At 39.6% G+C, this 19,540-nt stretch overlaps 1 protein-coding gene across 23 annotated transcripts in view; it reads right to left on the bottom strand.

The window, feature by feature from the left end:
• Nucleotides 1–19,540, bottom strand: part of TMEM108 (transmembrane protein 108) — a 695,879-nt gene that overhangs the window by 402,780 nt on the left and 273,559 nt on the right. The gene's annotated exons all lie outside the window — the stretch shown is intronic.

The following is a 19,540-nucleotide window of genomic DNA, read 5'->3' on the forward strand; positions in this document are numbered from 1 at the left end:
TAGTAAGTCAACTGATATTTGAAATTCTAAATATTAATAGCAGTCACCTGGGTATCTTGTTAAAAGGAGGATTCTGATCCAGTAAATCTGGAATGGAAACCTGAGATTCTGCCTTTCTAGCAAGCTCCAGATGGTGATGATGATGCTCCTGATCTGAGGACCACGCTTTGAGTAGCAAGATTTTAAGGGCACCTGTCAGAAAATGGTTTAGCCCTTGTTCCATATTATCTGAAAGTTTCACGACCTTTTCTTTCCTTCCTTCAGTGATGGAAAGCATTCCAGGGACTGAGTAACATGGGAGGTGTCCTGGTGACACTCATAATTTGGGCACTGGCTGAGGGAAAGTGCATTTAATTCCCACATCACCTCTGCCAACTTGATGGTTGGAGTGTGGAAACTAGAAGTAGTAGAGAACACTAGGTTTACTTTCATTCTGAAGTATTTAGCATGTGTGTCAGAAAGCAACATAAGTAATTTTTGCTTTCTGGAAATTTACCTTCTGTCATAGAACTATACAAGCAAACTCAGAAAGAAACATATAGGAAAAACATGCAGAGAGCTATCGGTCTCAGCATCTTGAACAATTCAGGCATAAGCCAGAAAGGTTGTAAAATAATCTACGTTAGGAATCTTAAAAATTGCCCAGACATCCTTCTGTCAGTAATACCAGGGTCTGGAAGTCAGGAAGTCCATTGTCTCCGCCATCTCTCAAAACGTGACCTAAACGTAAATGTGTTCAGACCTGCCAGCTAGAACCTTTGTTGTTCAGCATCGTCAAGCTCATATTACCTACCCAGTAGTGTACCAAGGTGATTCAAAGGCCTAAGTGCTAAATTCTCCAAAACCTTCTTTCCCCAGTTCTTCAGACCATGACAATGCTTCAACCAGCTTTCTGTCCTATTCATCAAGATGATCAGACTGCCACTTAGAGAAAACTTCACCTTTGTCTGTGTATCTTGGGCCTCTCTGGCTTATCAACTGCAGAAGTGAAGCCCCCTTAGCAATCTTATACATTGCTTATCACAGTGTCTGTATCAGAGATGGCTTAGCACAAAATCCAGGGTTACAGGCAATACATCAACAAACCTAGCACAACAATGGTTCCGGCTAGATCAAGAGTAAAAGAAATATCTAATCAAGAAGAATCTATTTAAAAGTCTCAAAGTTTCTTTTGCTATCATTAAATCACTGTATCCCAAGCCTGGCTGCACAGTAAAACTTTTAAGGAAATAGATTTTTTGGGCACTGTGCATAGAGATTCTGATTGGGGTAAGGAGTGGAGCCTCAGCAGCTGTAGGTTCTAAAAGATCTACAGTGGTTTGTATCTAGCCTTGCTTGAGAAAACTGGCATAAGCTGCCAGGTTGATGGACTCATTCTTTAACAAGGGAAAACCAACTCTGCAACATAAATCACTAATGACATAAAGACTCTGATAAGAGGAAAGTTTCCACATAATTTGTGAGAATAGATTTTTTGTTAAGGCCAAAAATAATTGACAGGTAAGAGATACTCCCAGCCTGTTGAGTGGAACAAACTGAAAAGCAATGTCCACAACTAGGTTTAATTCCAGTTGATTAACTAAATATTTAAAAAAAAAAATCTACCACCTTTTAGTCATACTAATCAACTCTCTTAATATCTTCATGTGTTTTATGCTCTTCTTAACTAAAAGCAAATTTCTTTGTGAGCATTATTAAGAGTTATTCTCTGAGGTTTTCCCAAAGTGCAACAGAATCACCTGGAGTACTTGTTAAAATGCAGATTTCCAGCATACCCATCCTGAACTTCCTTTAGCCTCTCCTGTAACAATTCTGAAGCTGCACTAAGTTACATTTAAGTCCAGTGGTACCTCCTGATACAGAAAATATACATTATAGGCAAACCCTCAAGTAAAATAGATGTGCTATTAGTTTAGTTTGCCATGCTGGCTAAATAAATCTTATTTTATTTTAAAGAATTCCAAGAGATTCTTGATTCTTTTTCCTGGGTTTTTGCCAAATTCTGTCATTTTGTGAAATAAAGAGATTAGTGCTTGGATCTTAGAGAGCTGTTGTTGCCCAGACTTTTTCTATGGAGTGATATTTGCATTAGTGGTGTATGACCTAGTTTTTAAATGAATTAGTGAGGTCCCTTCAGAACAATGTGCCAACGAGAACCACCTTGCTCGAAAGTGACTTTATTTGTCACATCAGAAAAATGGAAGCCTAATGTAGGGGCCAGCAAACTAGCTTCTCTCCTGCTCTGACACTTTTAAAAATACATTTCACAGCATTCCAACGGGGGAGAAATTTTTCTCACCTTGTAAACTTGTAGCTTTATCTACTGAGTAAAATAAGGACAGTTTTCACTGATATTTAACTAGCGTGAATAATGTAAATTTTTAACAAGAAAAAAGCATTTATTTTTCTCATTGTGACTGTCATCATTACAAAAAAGGCAACAAGAAACAGAGATTCTTGCTTGAGGTTAAGAATTTGAAAAAAGAACATCCAGGCAGCCCTTCATTTTTGTTTCTCAGTCTGCCTGCCTCACATACATAAACTGGCTATCCTATCTCAAGAAATGGATATGTGTGTATCTGATTTAAATCATGAGTTAGCTTAAGCAAGGCCCCTCCCCATTACCACCCAGAAATTGCTTAGAAAGAGATTTAGGTTTACTTGAAAACAAACAAGATGAAGACCTCCAAGTCTCCAGGAATCTATCCATTGCTCCATTAACGATCACAACTCCTACAGACTGCTTTATGATTGCTAATTATGTTTTAATCTCACTATCAATAAATAGCTTCTCTAAACTTAATTGATTTCATTCATGAAGACCCAATATTACTCAAGATTCTAGTCTCCGTCTCTCATATAAATCTGGTCAGGATAATATTTTATATCTATTGTATCTGTGTTTTAATAACTGGTACCTTTTTTTAAAAAATATTTTTTAAATTTATTTATTTGAGAGAGAGAGAGAGAAACAGCATGAGAGGGGAGAGGGTCAGAGGGAGAAGCAGGCTCCCCGCCGAGCCGGGAGCCCGATGTGGGACTCGATCCCAGGACTCCAGGACCATGACCTGAGCTGAAGGCAGTTGCTCAACCAACTGAGCCACCCAGGCACCCACTGGTACCTTTTTTTCATTCAGTGTAACTGTATACAGATTTAACCTAACACCCTGGACATTTTTTAGATAAGTTCATTTTCTCTGTATTCTTTATAGGATTTATTCTATAATTCACTCTATATTTATTATACATAAATAACATATTCTTTTTTATTTTTTATAAAATAATAATACTTAAAATATGTGTATATAATAACATACACATTGGTATGATATGCCTCTCCATACCTCCCCCAACTTAAGAAATAAAACATTTTTAATACAAAGTGCCCATGTATTGCTCCCAACAAATTGATTGTTTTTTATGAAGATATCACATTTAGCAAGCTTAGCTACAAAAGAGAGAAAATGGTTTATGGAAAGAAATACCATATTGTATGCATATAATAGAAAACAAATATAAATGGGTAAAATTTTTACTGAATATTTGGAAGTTCCCAAACTTATATAAGAAACAGATAACAGAGCTGGAAATTTCAACTGGTCCAACACCTGTGTTTTACAATTACAAAAATGAACCTGGAAAGCAGATAACTTTTACAAGACAATACCAATAGTTTGGAGCCAGGGTGAAGGCATCAGGTCTCATTCACTCAATGAAAACACTAAATGTCCTCTTCTTTTAGCTCATTTTAAGAGAAATAAACCACCACAATTCACAATAAAAAGTGTTATGTTGCAAGTGAGGCTCATAACCTAAGAGAAATCACATAGAAGGAGCACCAATTCTGACTGATGAAATTAGGGAAGGTTTTCTGTAAAAAGTGATGCCTGACCTGAATTCCAAAGAACTGGTAAGAGTTAGCCTGCAAAGCACTAGAGACTGGGTGCTGCAGGACTGGCAATAGCCCATACAAGAGTGTAGAACGCTGGGGATGAGAAAATAGTTTAATTTGACTAGATGTGAAAGGGGGAAGAGTATGATTGAAGGGTGGGAAAAGACCAGAATGAGAGGATGAAAAAATGCATAATATGCCATTCCTTCCTCCTGTAATCAATCATAGCATTCAACTCTATTCTAGCAATTATGAGTAGAATCTAAGACCAAATCCCAGTTCTTCCACTTGCCACTTGTGTAAACCTGGACAATTTGGCCCTTGGGAGGTATTAAATAAATGATTGCATAGTCTTCTCATCTGTAAAATGGAAATAATGGCAATACAAGTACTTGTCTCTTACAAGTTAATGAGCTAATTAAATAATATAAAGTGCTTAAGGAGCACTTGGTGTGTAGGAAGTGCTAAATAAATGTTAGCTATTAGTAATAACCTCCTGAACCTGGATGTGGCCTCAGACTCCTTCTCAACAGTGTTACTGGCCTCCAACTTCAAAAAATCAGAATGGCGGGGCACCTGGTTGGCTCAGTTGGTTGGGCGTCTGCCTTCGGCTCGGGTCATGATCTCAGGGTCCTGGGATCGAGCCCCACATCAGGCTCCCTGCTCGGCAGGAAGCATGCTTCTCCCTCTCCTACTCCCCCTGCTTGTGTTCCCTCTCTCGCTGTCTCTCTCTCTGTGTCAAATAAATTAAAAAAAAAAAATCAGAATGGCACTCAGAGGGATACTGCCCAGCACTTCCTAGTGCCTAACACAACTCTGATTCAGAGCTCTACAGCCTAGTGCCACTCACCTATTCTAATTCTTGACCACATTTAAGCAAGTTCTCTATGAAAAAAATGTCCCTCTCACTCCAACGCCAAGTCACACACACACACACACACACACAAAACCCAGCTGTTGGCACAACTATTTTCTTGAACATTTAAAGAGATTATTTTCACTGTTGGTTTTTTTTTTTTTTTTTGAATTTTTAATAGAACACATCATACCCTAAGATGTTTGGATTTTTGTCCCTTAGATATATTACTTCTCACTTGCTCACACTCAAGTTTATATGCCATTTCTATAGCTATACCTCCCAGATTTCTGAACTGTATTCCCACCAGCTTTCCATTCCTATGCAGAAGAGCTTAGCATCCTCTCTGAAGATGCAATATTGGGGTATGTGGCTTCTGCCAAATGATTTCTAAAATTTCTCCAGATTAGTTCCTGGGACTGGCGTGGGTTCACGCATGCATTCATTTCCACTCAGAAACATCTCTGGGCTTCTCTATGTTGAGTAAGAACTAAACTAGATAACAAGGAGACACAGAGCCAAGCAAACAGGGGTGGTTTCCATTTGGGGAAAGCTTACTATCCTCTGCCTATCCTTCAAGCCCTATCATCTGGACTGAGAAGCTCTGTTAGTCCTGGGGTGGAGACTGTTGATGCCCAATCAAGATCCCCCTTGGATCCCTTTCACCAGCTCTGTGCTCTCATCCCCTAGCCTCCACTCCTTTTGCTATAATCTTCAGAGGATTACCTTTGACATTGGAGCCAACTCACCTATATGGAACAAAAAGTGCCTGAGAGTGACATCACCCTGTTGAGCAGCCCACAGCCAATGACTAGCAGGTATACACATATAAAAATTCAGCTCCATTACTTCAAAGTGTGACACGCTGTGCAGTGTAATTTACACTACAGGACTCCCTAGATCAGGCTGAATCTGTTGCTTGAAATCCCACCCTTACCTGGCTCTTATGAGTTCCTCCTAGGAGCACTTCCTTATAAATCACTAGCACCTGAATGCTTGGCTCAGAGTCCACTTCTGGGAGTACTCAACCAATGACCACTCATTTCTTACTACTATGGTGTAGCATTCATCCCACTATATTTACTTAGTCTAAGTTGAGTGATATGCTCTATATTGTACATTGCATGAGGACAGAGACCATGATTCATTCATCTTTGAAGACCCCAGGTCATGGCACATAGTTGAAACTCAGTAAATCTCTGCTGAATTGACTTGAGCTAAAACATCTCTGGCATGTCTCACCATCTCCACCCATCACCAGCCACTTCTCTGATCTTATCCCCACCTCTCTGTCCCCTGATACTCAGCTCCAGCCACACTGGCCTTCTTAACTGTTCCTCAGATATAACAAATCCACACTTGTCTCTGGCTGGAATACTCAGCTATGGTTTCCCACTTCCCCTCACCTTGCATCTGCAGGTGACCTCCGTCCCTCATTGAATTCAGGTGCCTGCTCAAAGGACTTCTTGTCAGAAAGGCCTTACTTGACCAAGTAATCTCAAGCAGCACTCCCTCCTATAACTGATGCTCTCTAACCCAGTCCTTCTCAACTAGGGTTCCATGACAGTATAATCCCTACAGAAAATGATTTTGGTGACTGTTTTTTTCCATTTCCCAAGGATGGTACACAGCTGGTATCACTCAATATGCATAGTAAAGAAGATAATTCATTGTATATAAAGGGTGCCTTAGGGCATTAGAGTTTAATTCTCTGGTAGAATTGATTGATATGGGCTGCTCTGAAATATCATCTGACTTTATGTTTTCTTTTAAGCTCTTATCAACATCTGACAAATTAATTCTTGTTGCCCTACCCCACCCCCTCATTAGAATTTGAATTTTGATTCCGGTCCTTGTTTATTCCCAGTGTCTAGAACTGGTACATAATAGTACTGAAAAAGTATCTGTTGAATAAGCTTCACAGGATAGATGTATCTTATAACTTTTCAACTATAAAAACAATTCATGTTGGGGCACCTGGGTGGCTCAGTCAGTTAAATGTCAGCTTTAAGCTCAGGTCATGATCCCGAGGTCCTGGGATTGAGTCCAATGCCAGGCTCCTTGCTCAGAGGGGAGCCTACTTCTCCCTCTCCCATTGCCTGCTGCCCCCCCTGCTTGTTCTCTCTCTCTCTGTCAAATAAATAAATAAAATCTTAAAAAACAAAAAACAATTCATGTTAAAACATCTATGTACAGAAAAATGTATATTATAGATTACCCAAGTGAAATGATGAGACAGAAAATGTTAAATGGAATTGGGAAAGCTGAAAAAAATTGTCCAGATAATAATAATAAAAGTTCCTAGTTATCCAAATACAAAGTAACCAACTGTTCAATCAGGATGAGAGATACAGGGGCCCAGGGGTAGGGGGTGGGGAGCAGGTAGGGATGCGGGCTGGATGTTAATAAATTGAGTACTGCTGTCTAAATCTCACTAGGAAGGGAAATAGAGGGAACTTTCATCCTAAACAGGATCAGAAATGGACCCAAGAGAGTGCTGTGGGTGAGCCACTAAGCAAAAATTAATAACATAATTAAATTCTATATCCTCATGGGACCAGGGAAAACCAAGAAACCTGTCCCATATACTCTAAAGTTTTAAAAAGGGAAATTTGATAAATACAAGCCCCATTTAGGAGACAACTGAAAGGAAGGACTTTGAAAAGTCAATAACCCACAAGAAAAGCCTATATACTTTGTTGTTGTTTGCTTTTCATGAAAAGCATATACCAAGGAATGAAAATAACAAGCATTCAAGGTAGAACTAAAAAAAGAATTGCTAGCTAGAGCCATATAAATTATCAGAGAAAAAAGACGGCATTTCCCCCAAATTGGTAAAGGAGTTCATGTGAAGAAAACAAAGAATAACAACTATAAGAAAAACACTCTGAAGAGCACCTTCCAAGTGCTGTGAAACCAATAAAAGATTATTTTAACATGTCAAAGGAAGGAAGTCACTCAAAGAGTTGGTGGAGTCCTTTGATCTTGTTGGGATAAAAGATTTGCTCAAGAATGGAAAGAGGCATATTTCACAGGCTGAATTATTTGCTGCAAATTAAGATACTGAAACAATAATATAGAGACTTTCTTTCCGAGGCTATCCACAAAGAGGGACTAGTTAGAATTACTTGATTATAAGAGTTACCATGTGCTCAGGATACTTTGCAGGTTGAGCAAAATCAATGTGCACAAATCATCAAGACTGAGGCATGGAGAATCTGCTGACTCGTGGGTGACTTGTGTATACAAATGTATAGCCGTTGACCATTCATGTACAGGGTCTCTCTTCAGAAGAGAACTGAAAAAAGATAATCCCAAAGATTATTTAAATATTCAATGATATTTAATCTCAATTATAGGCTCCATGACTTTGCCTGATGTAAAATAACTTAATGAAATGGCCATTTGAGTATACTTGATAAAAATTGCATGTGGCCATGTTCCTTCTATTGCTTCCTATCTCCCTTGACACGACCACTTGTGAATTTATTGGCCAATTACAGGAAACTTACAGGTTAAAAACATTCTGAAAGCCTGGCACAGAGTGAACATTTAATAAATGTTACCTGCTTAAAAAATTTTTTTTTCAGGGGCACCTGGGTGGTTCATTTGATTAAGCTTCCCACTCTTGATTTCAGCTCAGGTCATGATCTCAGGGTCATGAGATCAAGCCCCGCAGCAGGCTCCATGCTGAGCTCAGAGCCTGCTTGAGATTCTCTCTTTCCCTTTGCCCCTGCCCCCTGCTCACACTCACACACTCTCTCTCTCAAAAAAAAATAAAATTCTTTTTTTGTTTTTCTTCAGTAAATAAATAAAAATATAAAACCCCCCAAAAAAGAAATAAATTATTTTGCTTCCCTTTTATTTTCTTTCCTTGTTTGTACTGAGCTCCTCCTGAATATCCATCAGCCATCTCCTGCTACATCAGCAATAGTCCTCTGACAAAAGTTTCTACTAACAAAGGGCCCAAAACATGGCCCTCATATATTCTTATAGCTATTTATGCTTAAGAGCTCTTATGGCTATAATTCCTCCTGAGAGGACGGACGTAGGGGTAGCTAAAGCCATATTCTCCCACTAGGGAGAATATTCAGGTCTTCTGCTTTCAAAGATTAAAAAAAAAAAAAAAGTGATGTTCTTTTGGCTAGAGCCCTCTCCACCCTACTGCAATTGCCTGTGTTTCCTAAGGTTCTAAGTCGTTTCAAAGAGAGCTCTGGACCCAGCCCAGTGCTTCTGCCAAGGGTTTTGATTTCCATAGTCCCAGATCTCTCCCTTGTCAAATATCCTCATCACGCACACATTTTTCTATTAAAAACCAAACTGGGACTAATGTTTCCCATCTCAAAGAGATAATTAGAAATGAGCTTTAGAAAAGTACTTTACTAATTTCCTTCAGTTTAGTCCTACAATATGTCTCTGCTTGAAATGTTATGATGGCTATTATCAACTCACCCATCTCCCAAGTCTGGGTTCAGCACCTCTCCTCTGAGCCCTCATATCTACCCTGCATGTCTTCTAACATGGCCTCTGTCACACTTTATTACAATTCACTGTTCAGTGGTTCATGACCCCCACTAGACTAAGTTCTGTGAGGGCGGGGATCATTTCTATCTTGTCCTTTTTTGGACAAGAACAATGGCCCCTAGAACAATGCCAGGTGTAAAGCAGGTACTCAGTAATCATTTGTTAAATGAATGGAAGCTCTCATTCTCAGAATCCCCCCTCTACTTCTGTGGGCATCTCTGCTGATTCCACTCTGAACTGGAGAGTTGCCATTACCTATTAGTAGGGTCTATCGTTAACATTCCTTTATGTATCTTTTCCTTTCTGGGCTCTGTGTTCTCTTTGCTCATATGTGCATGTATAAATATTTAAATTCCCCTCAGGTAAAATTCTTTCCTCTAGTCTCACATTTCTTCCTTTCCCCTTACTAATTTTAGTAAGATCATCAAACCTAGGTAGTGTTACTTCAAATATGAACAGCTGACACCTTGTACACATTGCCAGTGACTCTATCACTGTAGCCATTTATTTTAACAAGCAAAAAAGCAATACAGCAAGATACTCTCCATATTCCATTCCTTTACATTCCAGTTTTTCTAGGTCTAAGTAGAAATTGCCTTTCAAACACTATGTCAGTGGGTCTGAAACTTGAATGTGCATGAGAATCACCTAGAGGGCTTGTGGAAACAAAATTGTTGGACCTTACCCAGAATGTCTGATTTAGTAGGTCTCGGGTGAGGGCTGAGAATGTACATTTTAACAAGTTTCCCGGTGATGCTGATGCCTTTGCCTAAGGACCACACTTTAGAAACACTGTCATGTGTCATTAAGTGACAAACTCAAAGACAATATAAGAAAAAATAATCAACAAATTAATCTAAAGTCTATGTACAAAAGGAATTGTTCTCTATGATTGGTTATGACCAAAGGAGTATCATCATTCCAGGAAGCCAATCCAGTGTGTCACTATAGCTCAAATAATCAGCTGTTTGTTGACTATCATTCAAAAGAAACATATTTTTCTTTCTAATAAAACTTTGCCTACCTCTATCATCCAAAATTCAAGAAAGCTACAATGGCCCTGGAAGAAGTGCTGGGAAGGACAGCTGGGCTGATAGAAAGCAGAAGTTCTACTGGACAGAAGGCTGCTTTATAAAGCCAAATAAAAGGAAGTAAGAGATTTTTTCATCTGAGAATGGTAAAAGCTAAAAGTTAAGACAATCAAAGCCTCTAACATTAGGAGCATTACAAATAGGTTGATAACCTAATTCTGAAATCCTGGAATGCAGAGGGTCCTTTGAAACTTGCACTTAGGGAGGTTTATGAAGAAAGTATTAACTTCATTCAATGGGTGTAATTTGTGGTACTTATAACCCCTGAATGGATATAAGGAAAATAAAGATAATAAAAATATATTTTGTCAAGTATATAAATAATAAAATAATACATTGTTAGCTTTTTATGGCCCACAGAAGGAAGGACTGCTTATCTCCCTATCACATGGCTCCAGTGATGTCTTTGGTAAAAGAATATGGTGAATACTCCTTGAGTTTTGCCTTATAACCCAGTTCTAACACTTAAAACCAGATGAGCAATTTAACCTTTAGACTTCATGTGGTCCACTTCACCTTGAAGTATGGCCTGTGATCCAAGTTCAGGACCAGTAACTAAAAAAGAATTTTTTTTAACTAAACTCTACACCCAATGTGGGGCTCAAACTCATGACCCTGTGATCAAGAGTCACATGCTCTACCAACTGAGCCAGCCAAGCACCCCCTGTAACTAAAAATATTAAAGTGAATGAATAATAATTCCATTTATTCACACATGCTCCAGCTTTTAAAAAGTGCCACCTGGGCATGGTAATTCAGGTAGTTCTGATAACTGTGTGTTTGGGGACACATCTGTCACCCAGGGCTAAGGCACAGACAGATAAAACATGGCATAAGACACAAAAGAGAAAGAGTGAAAGCGATAAAGACTATGGCTTGAGAAAAGGTTTACAAAACAAATGCAAGGTGAGGTCGGTGGGAAAAGTGTAACCAAACCAACATGAGTTTGCTCCTTTGAGTCAAAAACTACACTAGGTTGAGTTGTTCCACAAAGTAAACTTTATTTGCAGCAAATAAGGAAATCATGGGGAACAGCTTCCAAAACCATGACTCCCAGAACAAGGGTGAATGGGTTCCTTTTATTTAGGGTTAGGATGAATATTTAGAGAGGGAAGCCTGGTCCTCAGATGTAGAGGTGGGCATAAGGTGGTGCATGTGCCTTAAGAAAACATCCCTAGACATATATTGTATGCTATGTAAATGGGCTGACGCTCTTCTGCGGGTGGAGATTTTAGTATCATAATGAGGTAAAGGTAGTCATGGTTATTCTAGAGGTCACTCCATGGTCCATCTGCACAGATGTGAGTCAGGGGTTAAGCTCAGACTGGTCTAGGTGGTCTAGCTGGAGGTCTTGTCAGGGCAGCTGCCTTGCTCCAAGGGTGACTTCACTTTCCATTTGCCTGAGTTGAGATAAGCTGGAAAGAAGAGCTCAATGAAAAATGTGGGACAAAGGTTGGTGAGTGAGTATAAGCAGGTGGGCAGTAAAGGTCAGGTCTTGGGGTCCAGCTGGCGACAAATGGAGTGCAACAGGCAGGAAGACAGCAGAAAGAAGTGGATGTGTTGTTGTTAAGTTGTAGCCTATTACTGCAACATGGGGATGCAAGATGGATCACATTTCACTATTCTTAAAAAAGAATCTAGAGATCTGAGTTTTTATGAGAATCTGTTCAATTCAATTTAAAAAGGAAATCTCTGTGGGCCAAGCAAAACACATTTGATAAGGGCCTAGATATATCCTTTGGCTAAAAAGGTCCATTCCTCATCCTAAACTCTCCCAAACTCCTTCTCAGAACTGTCATGTGTCTCTGCTAGGTGCAAGGGAAGCTGGGAAGTATAGTTTTTGTTTTTGTTTTTTTGCAGGGTACATTGTGGCCCTGGTGAAAATTGGCATTCTACTACTAAGCAAGAAAGGAGACCACACATCCTAAGGAGGAAAGAGGCCCCATGATTGGGAACGCTAGGTCTAAGAGAATTCTACATTCACTCGCTCGGCAACCTCCCTTCTCTCTGTTCTTGAATGATCCTTGAAGGCCTCTGGACCAATCCATTAGCCTGAGTATAATGTGATTTGTACTGTTTTATTATAGAACTACATTAAATTAAAGGACTGCAATCATTGTGCCAAATGTGGTCATTTACAGTCTAGTACAGGTCTATGTAAAGCAGACAAATGGGAAAGGAAAGATATGCTAGAAGTTCCATGTATACAAATTAAAACTTGAATCCCTGCTTTTGCTAGGACTTTCATGATATGATTCATTTACTTCTCCTGTCATTACCCCAGTCTCAAGACAAGCAAATGTTTGAGAAGTCATTATATTTAAGTTACTTTGGGAAATCTCTTTATAGTCAAAAGCTGGATGGGCCAAGTACACATTTCTCATTTTCATGTCAATGACGGTCTTAGTTGAAAGTCAATTGTACTAATTTTAAAAACCAGAAAAAGAAGACAATAGTCTACAAGTAATGATGCAATGACCATAGGTGAGGATTGACTAAGCCCTCAGGACTGCCTTCTGATTTTTCTGATTTTAGACTTTTTGGCTTCACCTTAAATAACATGGGTAAAATGCATCTAAATGAGACACTAGAAAGAATACTAATTTCAGGTTTTCTATAGTCACAAGAGATCTCGATTCACTGTTGGTTTCACCTATAATTCATTTTCTTTAAATTTTATGATGATTGAGGGTATACTTAACCTTATATTCCATTCACTGGGGAAAAAAGGGAAATCATTTGCCTCCATTTTTACTTTTTATTCATTTCTAGGTATTTTTTTGTTGTTTGCTTTTTAGTTTTGTGTTTTGTTTTTGGTGCCTATGATAAAGTCTTCCTGATTGAACATCTCTTATCAAGATTTTCTGGAGCTAATAATGTCTGAGGAGTTTGTCAAGAGCAACACAAATCCACACTTGAACATTAAATCGTTAGTGCTGGAATTGTTTACTCTGGGCCATGCTGACCAACTCTTGTAACTTCATCTAGTTTCTACGAAGAGGGCTACATGCTTTCATAGAGCTAATGATTGTGTTTCAATCTAGCTAAATCTCTTTGGAATTCATTCTTCGTTACTCTTCCAGTGAGAAATGTCAAGGCCCTGCCTTTTCCTGCAGTTTTAGGGAATGGCTTTTTCTTATCCTTATTCAAAAGGAGGAATCAGATGGGAGGTTTTTTTTTTTTTCTACTCAATCCAGAAGTTTCACTTATATTACATTTGCCTTCAGCAACCCAAGCTGCTAAGTCTTGGGAACCAGTTCTTCATTCAGACTTTGAAGCCCAGTTCAAGATATAAAATACCCTTCTGTTTTTTTGACAGGCATTGCTTTGGAGTGGATATATGTGCAATACAGCTGCTGGGGCTTATCCAGTAATTTAAACAATCTCGTTATCAAGAAGTCCAGAGATAGGCTCCATAGCAGCTGTGCAATATCATCATTGCAGGTCAGCTTCTCCTGAAAAGTGAATTCTGCCATGGAGACTGAATGGAGGAGGTTTATTGAGGAGTGTGCTTGGTATTAATACATTTTGGGTAAGAAAGGCACCAGCATTAGGTAAGAGAAAGAAGTTGCATTGTGGTGTGGTCACAAAAAAGTCTCAGCTGATCACATGCGAAACTGAAGCTGGCCCTTCAGAGCTTTTCCAAATTGGGGTCAGGGTACAGGCCTTTCTACTCTCTCATCAATCAGTCATTGGATGCAGGCTGCCCACCTGCAAGAAAGGGGCATGACCAGGGGTGAGGTGTTTGTCTTCAGCTGAGGGCGATTCCCAGCAAGAATGACAGTTGAGGGACATCAGCTATCAACAGTCTCAGCAGCTGGGATCAAAGACCTCAGTCCTAAACGGGATGCAAGCAGATATAGCGCAATGCCTACCACAGTTGTCAATGTCCCAGATGCCTTTTTCCTACCTGATCTGCCATTTTAAGCACATGGCTTTCATGTTCATGGTTGCTTCATGATCTCAAGATGACTGTGCCACCCCAGCCTTATTTCTGCTCTCTGGGCAGAAACAAGAAGAAAGAAACAAGGATGAAGAGGTAGCACCTGTATCAGGAAAGCAACTATTTCCCAGAAATGCCCAATAATTTTCCATTATGTTTCACTGGCCAGGGCTTGTCACGTGGCTATGCTAGCTGCAAAGGACGCTGGAAAGTGTGTGTTCTAGCCAGACACTCTGCTGCCTTGGCCAAAATCAGAGATCAGGTTTTAAAAGAAAGAGAAGAGAATGGATATTGGCATTAACAACTAGCAGTTTTCCTAAACCATCTGATTTTCAAAAAGAGTTAACTCCCATTGACAGTATTGGGTGACTCTCTATAAACCTCAAGGATTTTTCCCTATTGTAAGAAGTCACTTCCCTATCTTAATTGTGTTCTAGTTATATTAGACTTCATTTTCTAAGCATGTTTATTTCAAAATAGTAATTCTTTTTCTAAAATATTTTATTTTTAAGTAATCTCTGTACCCAATGTGGGACTTGAACTCACAACCCTGAGATTAAGAGCCGCATGTTCTAGTGACTAAGCCAGCCAAGTGCCCCTTAAAATAGTAATTCTTTTTTTGAGTTTTTATTTAAATTCCAGTTAAATTCCAGTTCCAAACAATATGTTAAGTAGCTGGAATTACATACTTAACATATGTAATATTAGTTTCAGTTGTAGAATTTAGTGATTCATCACTTACATATAATACCCAGTGCTCATCACAAGTGCCCTCCTTAATCCCCATCACTCATTTAACCCATCCCTCCATCCACCTCCCTTCCAGCAACCCTCAGTTTGTTTTCTATACATAAGAGTCTGGGTTTTTATTTTTTATTTTTTTAAAGTCTTTTTTTAAAGATTTTATTTATTTATTTGAGAGAGAGAGCACGAGAGAGAAAAAAATTGAGAGAATGAGTGGGGGGAGAGGCAGAGGGAGAAGCAGACTCCCTGTGGAGAAGGGAGCCCGACATGGGACTCAATCCCAGGACCCTGGGATCATGACCTGAGCCGAAGGCAGACGCTTAACCGACTGAGCCCACCCAGGCACCCAAGAGTCTGGGTTTTTTAAAATATTTTATTTATTTACTTAGGAGAGAGAGAGCATGTGCACAAGTAGGGGGGAGGGGCAGAGGGAGAGGGAGAAGCAGACTCCTTGCTGAGCAAGGAGCCTGATGTAGGGCTCGATCCCAAGACCCTGAGATCATGAGCTGAGCCAAAGGCAGACGCTTAACTGACTGAGCCACCCAGGTGCCCCAAGAGTCTATTTTTTGGTTTGCCTCACTCTCTCTTTTTTTTTCCAAAATAGTAATTCTTAAATCACTTCTGTTTCCCTTTCTCTCCCTCATGCATGTGCATACACAGACACAGAATAGTGATATTCCTGTACTGTGAAGAGAGAGTGATGATAAAAACAATCATCATTAGATTCTTGTCAGTGCTTGATCAAATTAAGGTACATCTAGAAATAAGGGAGAAGAAAGGCCATTGTCAAAAGGAACACACAGAGAACAGAAGACTAACAAATCCAAGATGGAGAAACCTGTCAAAGTAGAAATGAGCAGGAGTAGGGTTGCCAGATTTAGCAAATCAAAATAGAGGACATCCAGTTAAATTTGAACATCGTATAAACAATGAATAGTTTTTAGCATAAGTCTATCAGCAATGGACTGAATGTTTGTATCCTCCTGAAATGTACATGTTAAATCCTAAAGACCTGTGTGATGGTGTTTAGAGGTGGGGGCCTTTGGAGGTCATTAGGTCATGAGGGTAGAGTCCTCATGAATGGGATGCGTGCCCTTATAAAAGGGACCCCAGAGAGCTCCCTCACTCCTTCCAACGTGTGAGGACGTGGTGGGTAGATGTTCATCTATGAAGCAGAAAGTGAGCCCTCACCAGATACTGCATCTGTGAGTGAGTTGATCTTGGACTTCCCAGCCTCCAGAACCGTGAAAAATGAATGTCTGCTGTTTAAGCCACCTAGTCTCTGGTATTCTGTTATAGCAGCCTAAAGGGATTAAGATAATATTCTAAATATTGCATGGAACATACTGATCCTAAGAATTTGTTACCTGAAATTCAAATTTAAATGCTTATCCTGTGTTTTATCAGGCCACCTTACCTAGGAGGAATATTGTCACAATCACAAAATTAGATACTGCCATTGTGCCCATTTCTATAGCTACTGACTTCATTCTACCCTTGAAACTTTCCCACAAACCTCTAGCCTAAAAACCACTGTCCAATATTTCTAGGGATTAATCAATCAATGCAGCTAAAGCTGAAGCTCTTTTTTGCAACAAATTACATTTTTAATATTTTCTAGAGCACAGATCCCTTAGGGTACATGGATAAGTTGCAAGTGGGTCTCTGAATCCACTAAAATTGTGTGGAAAATTTTGTGTGTGGGCTTACATGCCTTCTTCTGGGGAGGAGGCCCATAGCTTTTGTCTCATTCTAAAAGAAGTTAGAGACTTGAATTAGTTCATTCCCAAGCAGAGGGCACTGATAAAGCATCAGGAAGCCTGTTCATCTTTCTTGATTATTTTATGTGGGGATGGAGGTAGAAATACCAGCTGGAATAAATGCTTTAGAACTTTTCTTTTAGGGAAATTTGGAGCAAATAGGAGAAACTTCCCATTCTTTACCAGTCCAAAATCAATCATCGAGGTAGACATTAGTTGGAAAGGATCTTCAGCAAATCCTCTCAGTCTCAGAAATCGCCCACACTATTATCTCAGCACCTCTATGGATGAGGTTTCTCTCCTTTAACTGTTGAGCTGTTTCAAAGGGTAGGGTAGATATAAGAGGCGACTACCCTCCCACCTTGACTCCTGTCTTTGGAGGGGCAGATTAAAAGGTGTGTCTGTGGTTAAATCCTATAGACATGACCTTGTCATTACTTCATTCTCTTAAGTGTCTTGTCCATTCTTGGTGCTTGACACAAAAGACTTCGTATTATAATTATTTCCTTCTCATTTGGACTTCTGTTCTCTGATAGGAAATGCTACAAAGTAGCAAGCTTAGAAACTGTCTTGGGACTCAGTGTAAGAAAGCAGAATATCCCATGTTTCATGTTCCCTTTGGTTCCCAGGATAATGGCATGGTCTAACCCTTGAAACACTGTGCTGTCCTAATGAAATTGTTCTGAATTCACGAGTCCATAAATGACATACTCACCGTACCATGGCAAATGAGCTATCAGGAAAGCCCCCAGAACACATCTGCAAGATTCTCCAAGGGCAGAAACCTGTGTTCTGAGTAGAGAAACTATATGTGTGCTGTGGTCCAAGGATGAGAATCATTTGGGACAGACCAGACAGGGTTTATAAAACAAATTAAGAAGTACCTGTTATAGCAGGCTTAGGCATGGGCAAATTCATTCCACACTCCCACCCCTATCCCCAACTGCCCTGCCCCAGCTTGGGCTCATGCCTCAGGGGCTCTGTGCCTTGGAGGGCTTTCTTCAAAATTTTCTAAGTCCCGCTCTGGTGTTTCAGACCAGATGGATATGAGAATGCCATTTGCAGGGGGCACACAAAGCCCAGACTGAGACCTGCACAGACTCTCTGTTTCTGTCCTTCGGAGTTGTCTTAATCTTCTACCCCATGTGTAAAGTTGACCATATGCCACAGGACCCATACCATAGGACTGTCATGAGGCCCCAAAACCAGGCCCTGGTTTCAGAATGGCAGTCTGGCCAGCAGATTGCTCCTGCTAGCAGGTGCAGTATTTCTTGTGTGGGATCATATGAGATTGGGTTGCCAGGATGGTGCCAACAAGCTGATTCAAACTGTCTATATAGACAAGGGTCCTACAAAAACCCTTGCCCAGGGCCTGCACACCCCATAGATGGCTTTGTTAAGGAATTTGGACCCAAGAGAAAGGGGGAAAGATCAAACGGCAATACCCAAAAGGTCATTTTGTCTAAATCTGTTTTTCAATTGAAAAATATTTTTTATTGCAGTAAATATATGCATAACATAAAATTGACCATTTTAACTATTTTAAGTATATAGTTCAGTAGTATTAACATTGTTGTGCAGCCATTAAACCTCTCATTTAATATAATAAGAAAGTAAAGTCCAAGAGGCCAATTTTTCCAATGTCACACAGGTGATTGGTGGAAGAGCTCTACATTGTGGAGCCAGTGTTTTTCCTGCTTTTCCTATTCGTTCATTTTATGGATAAGGAAATTGAGCCCAGGAAGGTAAAGTGACCTTGATCACATCAGGAGGAGGACTAGTAACATCTACAGACCTCACAGGCCAATGCTCTGCTTTCTCCACCTTACTACTTCAGACTGCCCCAACCTCCCTCACCATTTTCCTTCTCCAGTTCTTTCCACAGAAATTCCAGGCCTCTGTACACCAAAATGTGAGTTTCACACAGCCAATTATCACCTAAAAATGATTTTCTAAATTGGTGCTTGGCGGGTCTCAAATCCATTGGCTGCAATATGTCTTCACACCAGACTTCAGTAGTTTGTCAGTTATGGATTAAAGACACTACTTGCCACCACTTCCCACCATTGCTAAAGTTTTCCATGCATTGTTTTTGGCTGCAAATCAAGTTTAAGGAATTGGGAGAGTAATTTAGATTATTTGTAATGCATTATATACATTGGGATTAGTTTGATTAAATATATTGTTATTTAAGAGTATCCGGCACATAGTAGGTGATCAGTAAATATTGGTTGAAAAAGTGAATGCAGGTATATTCATTGATTTTCCTCCACTTAAAAAATTAAGGTATAACACATATGCAGTAAGATTCATCCTTTTAGGTATGCAGTTCTGCGAGATTTAACAAGTGTTTACAGTCCTGTAACCACCACAACAATCAAGATACAGAACCCTTCAGGCATCCCCATAATTCCCTCATGCCCCTTTGTAGTCAGGCTCTTCTACCCTCCTCAGTCCACTCACAGCTACCCATCTGATTTCTGTCCTTCTAGGTTTGCTTTTGTAAGAATGTTATAGATGGAATCACACAGTAGGCAGCCTTTTCAGTCCAGCTTATTTCATTTAGCATCATGTTTTTGAAGTTCTTCTATATTAATGCATATATAAGTAGCTCATTTCTATATACCATTGTATATTGTACCATAGTTTGCTTATCCATTTCCCACTTGAAAGGTATTTGGTCTATTTCCAGATTTCATTACATGTTGAATTTTAATTTGTTTTTATTTG

The sequence above is a fragment of the Mirounga angustirostris genome, unplaced genomic scaffold (assembly GCF_029215605.1).
Source record: "Mirounga angustirostris isolate CCGP_5_RB_7025 unplaced genomic scaffold, mMirAng1.0.hap1 SCAF_1, whole genome shotgun sequence".
Taxonomy (NCBI): domain Eukaryota; kingdom Metazoa; phylum Chordata; class Mammalia; order Carnivora; family Phocidae; genus Mirounga; species Mirounga angustirostris.